General features: G+C 53.3%; 1 protein-coding gene across 1 annotated transcript in view; it reads right to left on the reverse strand.

The window, feature by feature from the left end:
* Positions 1-10300, reverse strand: part of CACNA1A (calcium voltage-gated channel subunit alpha1 A) — a gene marked incomplete at both ends in the record, with an annotated part of 213447 nt that overhangs the window by 51552 nt on the left and 151595 nt on the right. The gene's annotated exons all lie outside the window — the stretch shown is intronic.

The following is a 10300-nucleotide window of genomic DNA, read 5'->3' on the forward strand; positions in this document are numbered from 1 at the left end:
TCCCCGGTCCCGCACAGAGAAGCGTGAGGGGTGCCCTGTGGTCTCGGTGGGCTCTTAGACAAGAGGGCCTCCTCCCCCTGCAACGGGACTCAGGAAGGTGCTCAAGGTGGCCCTGCCAGCACCGTCCCCTTCCGCCATATTCCCCAAGCCCACGGGAGGGGGACCAGCCCGGTGCCGGGCCCTGTGGATGCCACAGTCCCTGCTTCACTGTTCCAAGGGTCGCTGAGCCCACTCTGCTGGGGATGTCCACGGAGGCTCCTTCAGCCCAGGGTTTGTCGGGCCTGAGTTTAGCTACACAGATCCCGAGACCCCCTCGGCCACCATGACTCAGGCCCCCTAGAGGGTCCACCAAAAGGGTAGGTCACGGGATCCACCACCTGCCCCAAATCAGAAACCCAAGAGTCAGGTCCAGCTGCCTGCCCTCCCCTGTCTCCCACCCCAAGGGGCCTCCTTCCTAAATATCCACTATCCACCCCCAGTCACCACTGCAGGTCAGACCTCTGTCACTGTCTCCCAAGTGTGTCCCCACCCCCTGTCTCTCTCTCTCTCTCCTTCCACCTTTTCTGCACACAGTGACCAAAGCCAACGACCATGCCTCTCTCTTGCTCTGAATCTCAGAAAAGTTCTTGGCATGGCATTCAAAGCTCTTCAACCTCTAGTCTGACTTACCTTTAACTTTGCAATTCGTACTTACTGTCACACACCCCAAGCCCCAGCCACATTCTTTTGCCTCTGCCTGCTTTTTTTGTTTTTTGTTTTTTTTTTTTGAGTTGGAGTCTCACTCGGTCGCCCAAACTGGAGTGCGGTGGCCGCTCCCGGCCACCACAGCCTCGACCTGCTGGGCTCCAGCGATCCTTCCGCCTCAGCCTTCCAAGTAGCCGGAATTACAGGCATGCGCTACCACGCCCAGCTGATTTTTTGATTGATTGTAGAGATGAGGTCTCGCTGCCCAGGCGGGTCTTGAACCCGCGGGCTCAGGCAATCCACTCACCTCAGCCTCCCAAAGTGCTGGGATTACAGGCTGAGCCACCGAGCCCGGCTTCTGCCTGCTTTTTACATATTCTGTTCCTGCAGCTAGCAATGCCCTTCCTCCACGCCTCTGTTCCCAGAACTATTCAGCCCTCAAAGCCCAAGTCGGGACCATTCTTCCCACAGCCTCCCCTGCCTGCCTCTGGGCTCCTGCATCTGTCTTGGGGTTATCTGTGATTCTTTCTTGAGCTTCTGGCTTTAGACGGAAAACTCTTATACTGGCTTACCCTGGGATTCATTCTACGTGTCGATGCTCCCTTTCATCTGTGTTTGTCCCGGCCCCTAGCCTGCGCCTGATGTGTGGGCTCAGGACAGAAGTGGATAGATTCAGGGCAGAATCCTGGGTGGGGAGGTTCCCTGGCAAACACCTCCCTGCAGTGACCTCCTGGATCCTGGCTCTGCCCCCGAGACATTGTGCTTCATGGATCTTGCTTTTTGGAAATTCCTTCCTCTCACTTCTCAGGAACAGAGAGAGCATCGTATCTTAGGCTGTGAGGCCGAGACCCGCCCCAAGACCAGCATCTGAGCGTGTGTGTGTCTTTTTCCACCCAGATTGTCATTAAGATCATCTCAAGACTGTGCCCTGGCTTCAATCACTGGGTCACACAGGGAAATAAATGATGGTTTCTTCTACCTCAAGTGTCTTTTCAGACACTTCTCAAGGAGAAAGCCTTAGATAGGTGCTAATAGGTCTTGAACCCTCCTGTTCTGGCTAAGTTCCTTTTTAACAAAAAGCCCAGCTTGAAGGCAACATTGTTTCATTCCTGTTGGTCCACTCAGGCAACCCGGCTTGTATCTAAGGTTGGTAACACTGACTGTTGGAGATGATACAATGTTTCCTTTCAAAAGGAAATAGAAATTTCGAAGGTGTTGGTGGAAAAAACGTCTCCAATCATGCCACCATTCAGGTTGCATGTGGAACTGGCTAAAGTTTTGGGGTCACGTCTCAGCTGTCTCTCCCTGGGGACACTGAGGCACAGTCCTGTTCACTGAGGCAGAGTGGGGTTTAGACGCGTCCACAGAAAACCAGATTTGCCAGCCACTTTGCTGAATGTAGACGCTCCTGGGCACGGCGAGGACTCCCTCCCTTCAGAGGTCAGGTTCTGGCCATCTGGACGTCCAATGCCTGTCCCCTCTGGGAGGCCGGACGCATCCCTCGGTCTGACAACCGCTGTGCCCAGGGCCTCGCCCCGCTGAGCCTGGGCCCTGAGGAGGGTGCCCTCTGCCCCTTCTGTTTTCTGCTAGAACTGGAGGGTCACGGCTGGAGGCCATGGCCGAGCCCCCTGGGGACAGCTCCTCCCCAGGGAGCGGGTTCTGGTCATTCCAAGCGACAGGACAGCATGGACACAAGGCCACAGAAACAGGCCCAGAACCAAACCAACGTGGCTGCGACGGATCACAAGAGACAGAAGCGAGAGAGAGAGAGAGAGAGAGAGAGAGAGAGAGAGAGAGAGAGAGAGAGAGAGACTTTACCGTGTGCTGCTCCTGGTGACGTGGCGTCAGAGGGAGAGACAGATCGTGAGCGGCCTCAGAGAGAACACAGAAGACCAGAAGACACACGTACACACACGCACACCTGAGCGCCCCTGCCCGCCCGGGTGCCAGGAGGGGCAGCCTCGGGCTTGCGACTCTGGCGATGCCGTCCTTAACCTTCCACCTGGAAGCCCCCCTGCAGCCCCCGGCCGGCACCTGGTAAAAGCCAGATCTAGCAGGACAGCTAGGAGGCATGTCCACGGCCACGGGTGAACTCGCCACGGAAAGTCACTGCCAAGAGCCGGGGAGACCTCTTTTCTCCAGCAGTTCTGGTGCTGGGAGGTTTTAGGTCTCAAAGGTTGTGCGTGCTGAAGTCGAGCCCCGGGTTTGAATCCTGACTCTGCCTCTGATGATCCCCATCTGTAAAACAGGCCTAGGCCGGGCGAGGTGGCTCATGCCTGTAATCCCAGTACTTTGGGAGGTTGGGGCAGGAGGATCACTTGAGGCCAGGAATTCGAGACCAGCCTGAGCAACATAGTGAGACCTCGTCTCTACAGAAAACTAAAAATAAAAATGAGCCTGCCATGGTCAGACTTGGTCTCATTAGGAACCTCCAATGAAGGTAGGAATTCCCGTTAGAAAGACTCAACTACCATTAGAACAGCGGAAACCCCAGTGCCAAGCTGTATATATTTTAAATTAATTTTTTTTTGAGTTGGAGTCTCACTCTGTCACCCAGGCTAGAGGGCAGTGGCAAGCTCTCAGCCACTGCAGCCTCGACCTGTTGGGTGCAGGTCATTCTTCCACCTCAGCCTTCCAAGTAGCTGGAACTACAGGCGTATGCCACCACGCCCGGCTGATTTTTTGATTTATTGTAGAGGTGAGGTCTCACCAAATTGCCCAGGCTGGTCTTGAACCCGTGGGCTCAGGCAATCCCCTCATCTCAGCCTCCCAAAATGCTGGGATTATAGGCATGAGGCATTGCACCCGGCCTAGTGATATTTTTAAGAACACAGAAAGGTTCAAAGCCTGCAAACATCCCCAGTGGGTTTTCCCTCCCCCACACCCCTTTTTCCTGTAGCCTAGCTTGGATTATCAAAGCCAGGGTATCTAAGAATATTGTATACAGGTGATTTTAAACACCATTTTCTTTTCTTTTTTTAGAGACAGGCTCTTGCTCTGTTGCCCAGGCTGGAGTGCAGTGGCCCAATCACAGCTTACCGCAACCTTGACCTCCTGGGCTCAAGTGATCCTCCTGCTTCAGCCTCCCAAGTAGCTGGAACTACAGGTGCACCCCACCATACCCAATTCCTTTATAGATGACGGAGGGAGTTTTAAAAGAGTGACTTTGGCCTAATCTGCTGACTTTGTTTTCTAAACATCACTGCATTTGCCTGTGGGGAAATGGTACCATTGGGCCATTTTCCAGATGAGGAAGCTGAGGCCCAGAGAAGGAGACAGACTTGCCCAAGGGCACACAGCCAGGGAGTGGCCGACAGAGATTCAAACCCAGGTGTGGGTGTCTGACCCCACGGGCCGCCTTCCCATTCCATCACACACAAGAAAAATAATGCCTGGAGTCGGAGGCTGTTTTGATGATGAGGATTAAAAAAAAAAGCAGCCGGCTGAGGGCTCCATCTCTGGCTTCCTGCCCACTTGACTCCTGGGTATGCAGGAGCAGCTTGATCTAGGCGTGCTGCCAGCCATGCAGGCCTGTGGTCCTGCCCCGGGGGAGGAGCGGACGCGCCAGATGGACTCTTGGCAGTGAGGGCAGGATCATGATCCGCCAGCTGCTGGGAAGTGTCAGTTGGCCGCCCCGCTGGTGGGCACACAGCGTGACACCACATGTGATGGCTTGTGAAATGGCACGGTAATGGTGGCTGCATGACACATGGGCCATAGTCAGAGGATGGAACTGGACATACACACATGGATGCGGGGCGAGGGGGGAGGTGGAACCTTCCGGAGCTTCGACACATCCCTTGGGGGACCACAGGGATTTCCCACATGGGAGGCGGGGCCACAGTCACAGCACTGGGGGGAATCCTTGCTCTGACCCCAGCAGGCCAGAACAGCAAGATCCCTCTTGACAAGGAAGGGTACAGTCTCACGCCCCCTTCCCCTGACCTCTGGTCCCACCAGGGCCTCAAAGATCTGATTCTGCCAACCGTGAACCTCGACCATCGGGCTTGAACTTGACCTCCATGACCTCACTGAACTCACAGACCTCTGAGCCTCAGTTTCCGCATCTGCAAAATGGGAATGGTGAGAGGCTCACGTGGAGGCTATGAAGATGAAATGAACAGAGGCTGTGGCTATTATTACCACTGTGTCTGGCTTTTCTATTTTACAGGGGAAACTGAGGCTCAGGGAGGTGAAGGGACTTGCACATCTCGAGAAAAGCCAGACAGACTTGGGGAGGGGCCTTTTCCCTAAAACAATAAAGCTACTCTGATACGTGCTGGGGGTTCTCGGTCTTATCTATGAGGAAATGGATACACAGGCACACAAAGCAAGTTAAAAGACCAGAAAGATGGCACCGTCAGAGTGTCCACTTCTCCCTCTGACATGACACCCATTTGATAGCAAGAAAAGACAGTAAGCAATATCCTCCTCGGACGAGAGAACTTCTCGGGCTAAAGAGGCCAGAAACCTGCACGAGACAGAGGATTCTGAAACTTTTCTTGGGAAAAAAATAGCAGCTGGCTTTCTGAAAATTTGGCTGTTGGGTATGCAGGAGTGGCTTGATCAAGGCACCCAGGCAGCTGTGCTGAGCCTGCAGCCCTGCCCTAGGGGAGACGTGGCAGAGCCAGAGGGACTTCTGGCATGAGGTGGGGAGGGCAGGGGAGGGGTGGCATCTCAGGGTCTCCTCTCCCATCCCTTTGGCCACCCTATAAAGGTGCTCCCTGTTGCACCCATGGGAGTTGGCCCTTTCAAAGCCCTGTGAGAGTCCCTGGCACTTGCCAGAATCCCACTGGCAAAATCTCACCCCTCCCAGTTCTTGTGAGACCCACAATCCTGCAGGGCTGACAGAACAGTCTGAAATCCTTGTCCTGATCCTTTCCTTGCATAGAAATTAAGGCAAAAACAAAAACAAAATCAGGCCGGCGTGGCAGTTCATGCTTGTAATCCCAGCACTTTGAGAGGCCGAGGTGGGAGAATCGCTTGAGCCCTGGAGTAAGAGACCAGTCTGGCAACATAGCAAGACTCTATCTCTACAAAAAATACATATATTTAAAAAATTACTTGGGCATGGTGGTGTGCACCTGTAGTCCCAGCTACTTGAAAGGTTGAGGTAGGAGGATTTTCTGAGCCCAGGAGATTGAGGCTGCAGTGAGTTGTGATCGTGGCACTGCACTCCAGCCTGGGCCAGAGTGAGACCCCTGACTACAGAAAATAAAAATACACAACAGCAACCCCCAAAAAACCACTTGAAATGGATTTTCTTTCTTTTTTTTTTGGAGTTGGAATCTCACTCTGTCACTCAGACTGGAGTGCCATGGCCACTCCCGGCCACCGCAGCCTCGACCTGCTGGGCTGGTGCGATCCTTCCGCCTCAGCCTTCCGAGTAGCCGGAACTACAGGCATGCGCTACCACACCCGGCTTATTTTTGATTTATTGTAGAGATGAGGTCTCACCTGCCCAGGCGGGTCTCGAACCCGCGGGCTCAGGCAATCCACTCACCTCAGTCTCCCAAAGCGTGGGATTACAGGCTGAACCACTGAGCCCAGCTGAAACGGATTTTCAGGGGTGCAGGCTTTGTGCCCACCCTTGAGAGCATTTAAGAGCCCGACCTGCCAGCGGCTGCTGAACTCTGTGAGCTAGGGGCTGATTTGGAATGACCCTGGGGGACTTGGCATTTAGAAGGAAACTAAGACACGCACACAGAAAGATCCACTCCCAAGGCAGAGGATCATTCTGCTAATTGGTCTCTGGTGGGAACACCAGAGTGGCTGTTTGGTGTTTGTTTTTGCGGGCTGGATTTGATGAAAGAGGCGAACTGTAACCCCAGGGGGGCTGGGATGGCAAGACACCGAAGGGCTTGTTCCTGGGCCTCCAGGTCACCCCCTCCATCTGGGTCCCCGGGCTGGGGTGAGGCGGGACAGCAGGGCGCTTCTGGGTCTCAAGTGTGTGGCTCACGTGGTGACCGAGGAAGGTGGGCAGAGGGGACCGGGGACACGTCACGCCCAGGGGTGGCCGCCGGGAGGCTCCACAGAGGGCAAAATCCACCGCCCAGGGACGGCCAGTGTGGGGCACTGTGTGGACAGGGTGTGGGGCCGCCATCACCCCAGCCTCTGCAGCTACCTCCTGAGCCCTGGAGCCCCGAGGGTTGCGGCTGACTCTGCCTCAGAGGCAGGGCTGGAGACACGGGGAGAGAACGGGGGGAGAGAAAGGGGGAGGGGACCGGTCCCAGCCCTTCTCGTCCTGGCTCTGTCCACCAGAAGACCACCCTCAGTCAGAACAGGACCAGGTCCCCCAGCCAGGCTGAGGGCGGAGTGTCGGCTCTTCCAAGACTCGGGCCCAGGGGAGGCTCCCATCACCCACAGACACAGGCCAGGGGGTGAGGGGAGTGAAGGGGGCGGGGAAGAAACAGAGAGATGGAGACACAGAGATGGAGAGACAGAGACAGACAGAGAGAGAGAGAGAGAGAGACAAAGACAAAGACACACAGAGAGACACACACAGAGATGGAGAGACAGACAGAGAGGGGAGACAGAGAGAGACAGAGAGACAGACAGATAGGCAGAGAAAGAGAATGAAAGGGGGGAGAGAGGGACAGAGACAGAGACAGAGACAGAGACAGACAGGAAATGAAGAGAGACAGAGACAGACAGAGAGACAAAGAGATAGAGAGACAGAAATACAAAGAGAGAGAGACAGAGACAGAGAGATGGAGAGAAAGAGAGAGGCAAGGAGCGACACACAGACAGAGAAACAGAGATCGTGACAGAGAGACAGGCAGAGAGACAGACAAAGAGGGAGAGAGACACAGAGCGACAGAGAGAAACAGAGACAGATACAGAGTGTGAGATAGAGAATGAGACAGAGACAGGCAGAAGACAGAGACACACAGTGAGAGACAGAAACACACAGAGACAGAGAGAGACACAGAGAGACAGAGACACACACAGAGAGAGAAAGGGAGGAAGAGAGAGTGAAAGAAAGAGAAGGGGGGTAAAAGTAGGGAGAAGGCAGAAGGAGACAGAGAAAGGGAGGGAGGGGAAAGAGGAAAACGGGTCGAGGCAGGGCAGGCAAGGGGTGGGGTGGAACCCCAGATGGCTCTTCCCAGGGGAGGCAGATTCCCTCCTGGCTGAGGGTGGGCTGTCCTGGCTTTTCAGAATCGATATCTCCTCAGGGACAGCCCGGGCCCATGCACACCTGGAAGGGCTGCTTAAGCAGGCGTGGAGGGAGAGTGCAGCAAATTTCATTACATGCTCACAGACACTATGTAGTGTGCCTAAAGCACTGTTGTAGTTTATAGGAAACAAGCGGTATCTTTTTTTTTTTAATTTCCCTGAATTCCAACAAGGTTGACTCCTCCCGTTTTTATTAGTTTTCAGCATTCTATGGAGTTTCTGTTTATATTATTTGTCCACGTATCTACGGGGGTGTAGTGTTTCTTATTGATTCGTAACTGCTTTTTATATTTTGAGGACAAGGACTCCTTGTCTTATTTGTGACAATCTTTCTCCCCTAAGTTGCTGTGCATATTATTTTTTATTTTTATTTTTTGAGTTGGAGTCTCACTCAGTCGCCCAGACTGGAGTGCAGTGGCCACTCCCAGCCACCGCAGCCTCGACCTGCTGGGCTCCGGCGATCCTTCCACCTCAGCCTTCCGAGTAGCTGGAATTACAGGCGCGTGCTACCACGCCCCGCTGATTTTTTGATTTATTGTAGAGATGAGGTCTCGCTGCCCAGACGGGTCTCGAACCCACGGGCTCAGGCAATCCACTCAACTCAGGCTCCCAAAGGTGCAGGATTACAGGCTGAGCCACGAACCCGGCTCATTTTGTTTTAATTAATTCAAATTTTTAACCTACAGAACATCTTAATAATAGTGTGGCCAAACCTCATTTAAAAAAAATACTTATCACTTTATTAAAATTATTCACACTGCATTAATCATACAAAATATATTTTATATGCTTATGTACAAAATATATATTTATATAAAATACAAGATGTTCTAAATGGTTATTCATTTAAATTTTTTTTTTTTTTTGAGCTGGAGTCCCACTCTGTCGCTCAGACTGGAGTGCAGTGGCTGCTCCCGGCCACCGCAGCCTCTACCTGCTGGGCTCCGGCGATCCTTCTGCCTCAGCCTTCCAAGTAGCTGGAAATACAGGTGCGCACTACCACGCCCGGCTAATTTTTTGATTTATTGTAGAGATGAGGTCTTGCCAAGTTGCCCAGGCGGGTCTCGAACCCGTGGGCTTAGGCAATCTGCTCACCTCAGCCTCCCAAAGTGCTGGGATTACAGGCTGAGCCACCGAGCCTGGCCTGTTCATTTAATTTTAAAACTCTCTTCTATTGCTGTAATAGTCAAGTAAGTAATCAAATAAATATATATTTGATTATTTACATATATATAAATACGTATATGTATATAAATTAAATGAACAACGATTTAGAATGTCATATTTTATATAAATACATATTTTGTGTGTGTGTATATATATATATATATATACACACACATATATAATACATATATATGTTGTTTTTTTTTTTAAGTCAGAGCCTTACTCTGTTGCCCAGGCTGGAGTGCAGTGGCTTGATCACAGCTCACTGCAGTCTCGACCTCCTGGGCTCAGACAATCCTCCTGCCTCAGCCTCCTGAGTCGGCCTCAAATACTTTAAGAAGAAGAAAAGGATGGAAGGATGGGGAAGGAGAAGAGGAGAAAGAGAAAGAAAAGGAGAGAGGGTAGACAAGAGGAGAAAAGAAAAATACGGCCACCCCAGCCTTCCTGACGTCCCCCAGCTCTGACATCCATGAACTCTGAAGACACCGCGTTCTAACGCACTGGTCCTTGCTGTGTTCCCACAGGAGAACTTGAGTGTGGCCCGTCTAGCCCTCAGTGGAAATGGCCACCACTCGGCCCCTCCTGACAAGTCGAGCCCTGGCTGCTTGGTCAAGGAGGCCACTCAAGGACCCCCAGATCTGTTGAGAGGGCAGCCAGGGGGCAGGACACAGGGGACACTCCTGTCCTCACCGTGGGGGTGAGGCGGAATGGGTCCCTCTGAGACTTTTAGGGAGTGGTCCACAGGCATCCTCAAGACTTGCTTCTGGACCCGAGGCTGGGCAGGCCTTTTCCTCCTGCTCCAAGTGACTACAACTTGAGGCATGTGCTGCCAACTCTGCTGTCAGGGCCTTGGCACACCCCCAGGGCACCCTGGCACAAGGCTAATGGCTGCTCAGCCCTTGAGGGCCATCTTGGAATGGTCTCCCAGGACTTGGGACCATCTTGAAATGGTTGCCTGGGACTCGGGGTCATCTTGGACTGGCCATCCAGAACGGAGGTACCATCTTGGGATCACTCCAAAGCCCCTGGGCACCATCTTGACACGGTTGACAGAACTTGGGTGCCATCTGGGAACGGCCACTCGGCCTTGGGCGCCCACCCTCTGGGAATGACCACTCAGCCCTTGGGTGCCACCTGGGAATAGCCGCCCACCAGTCGGGCGCCATCTTGGAGCTGCATGGCGATGCCTGGCCTTTCAGGGGACAGGGTGCCCCAGGGCTGCCAGGAGAAGGGACAGACACACAAGGAGAGCCACCGGGTCTCTCACAGTGGG

This window comes from Carlito syrichta, unplaced genomic scaffold (assembly GCF_000164805.1).
Source record: "Carlito syrichta isolate Samal-C Ts95f unplaced genomic scaffold, Tarsius_syrichta-2.0.1 Scaffold143017, whole genome shotgun sequence".
Taxonomy (NCBI): domain Eukaryota; kingdom Metazoa; phylum Chordata; class Mammalia; order Primates; family Tarsiidae; genus Carlito; species Carlito syrichta.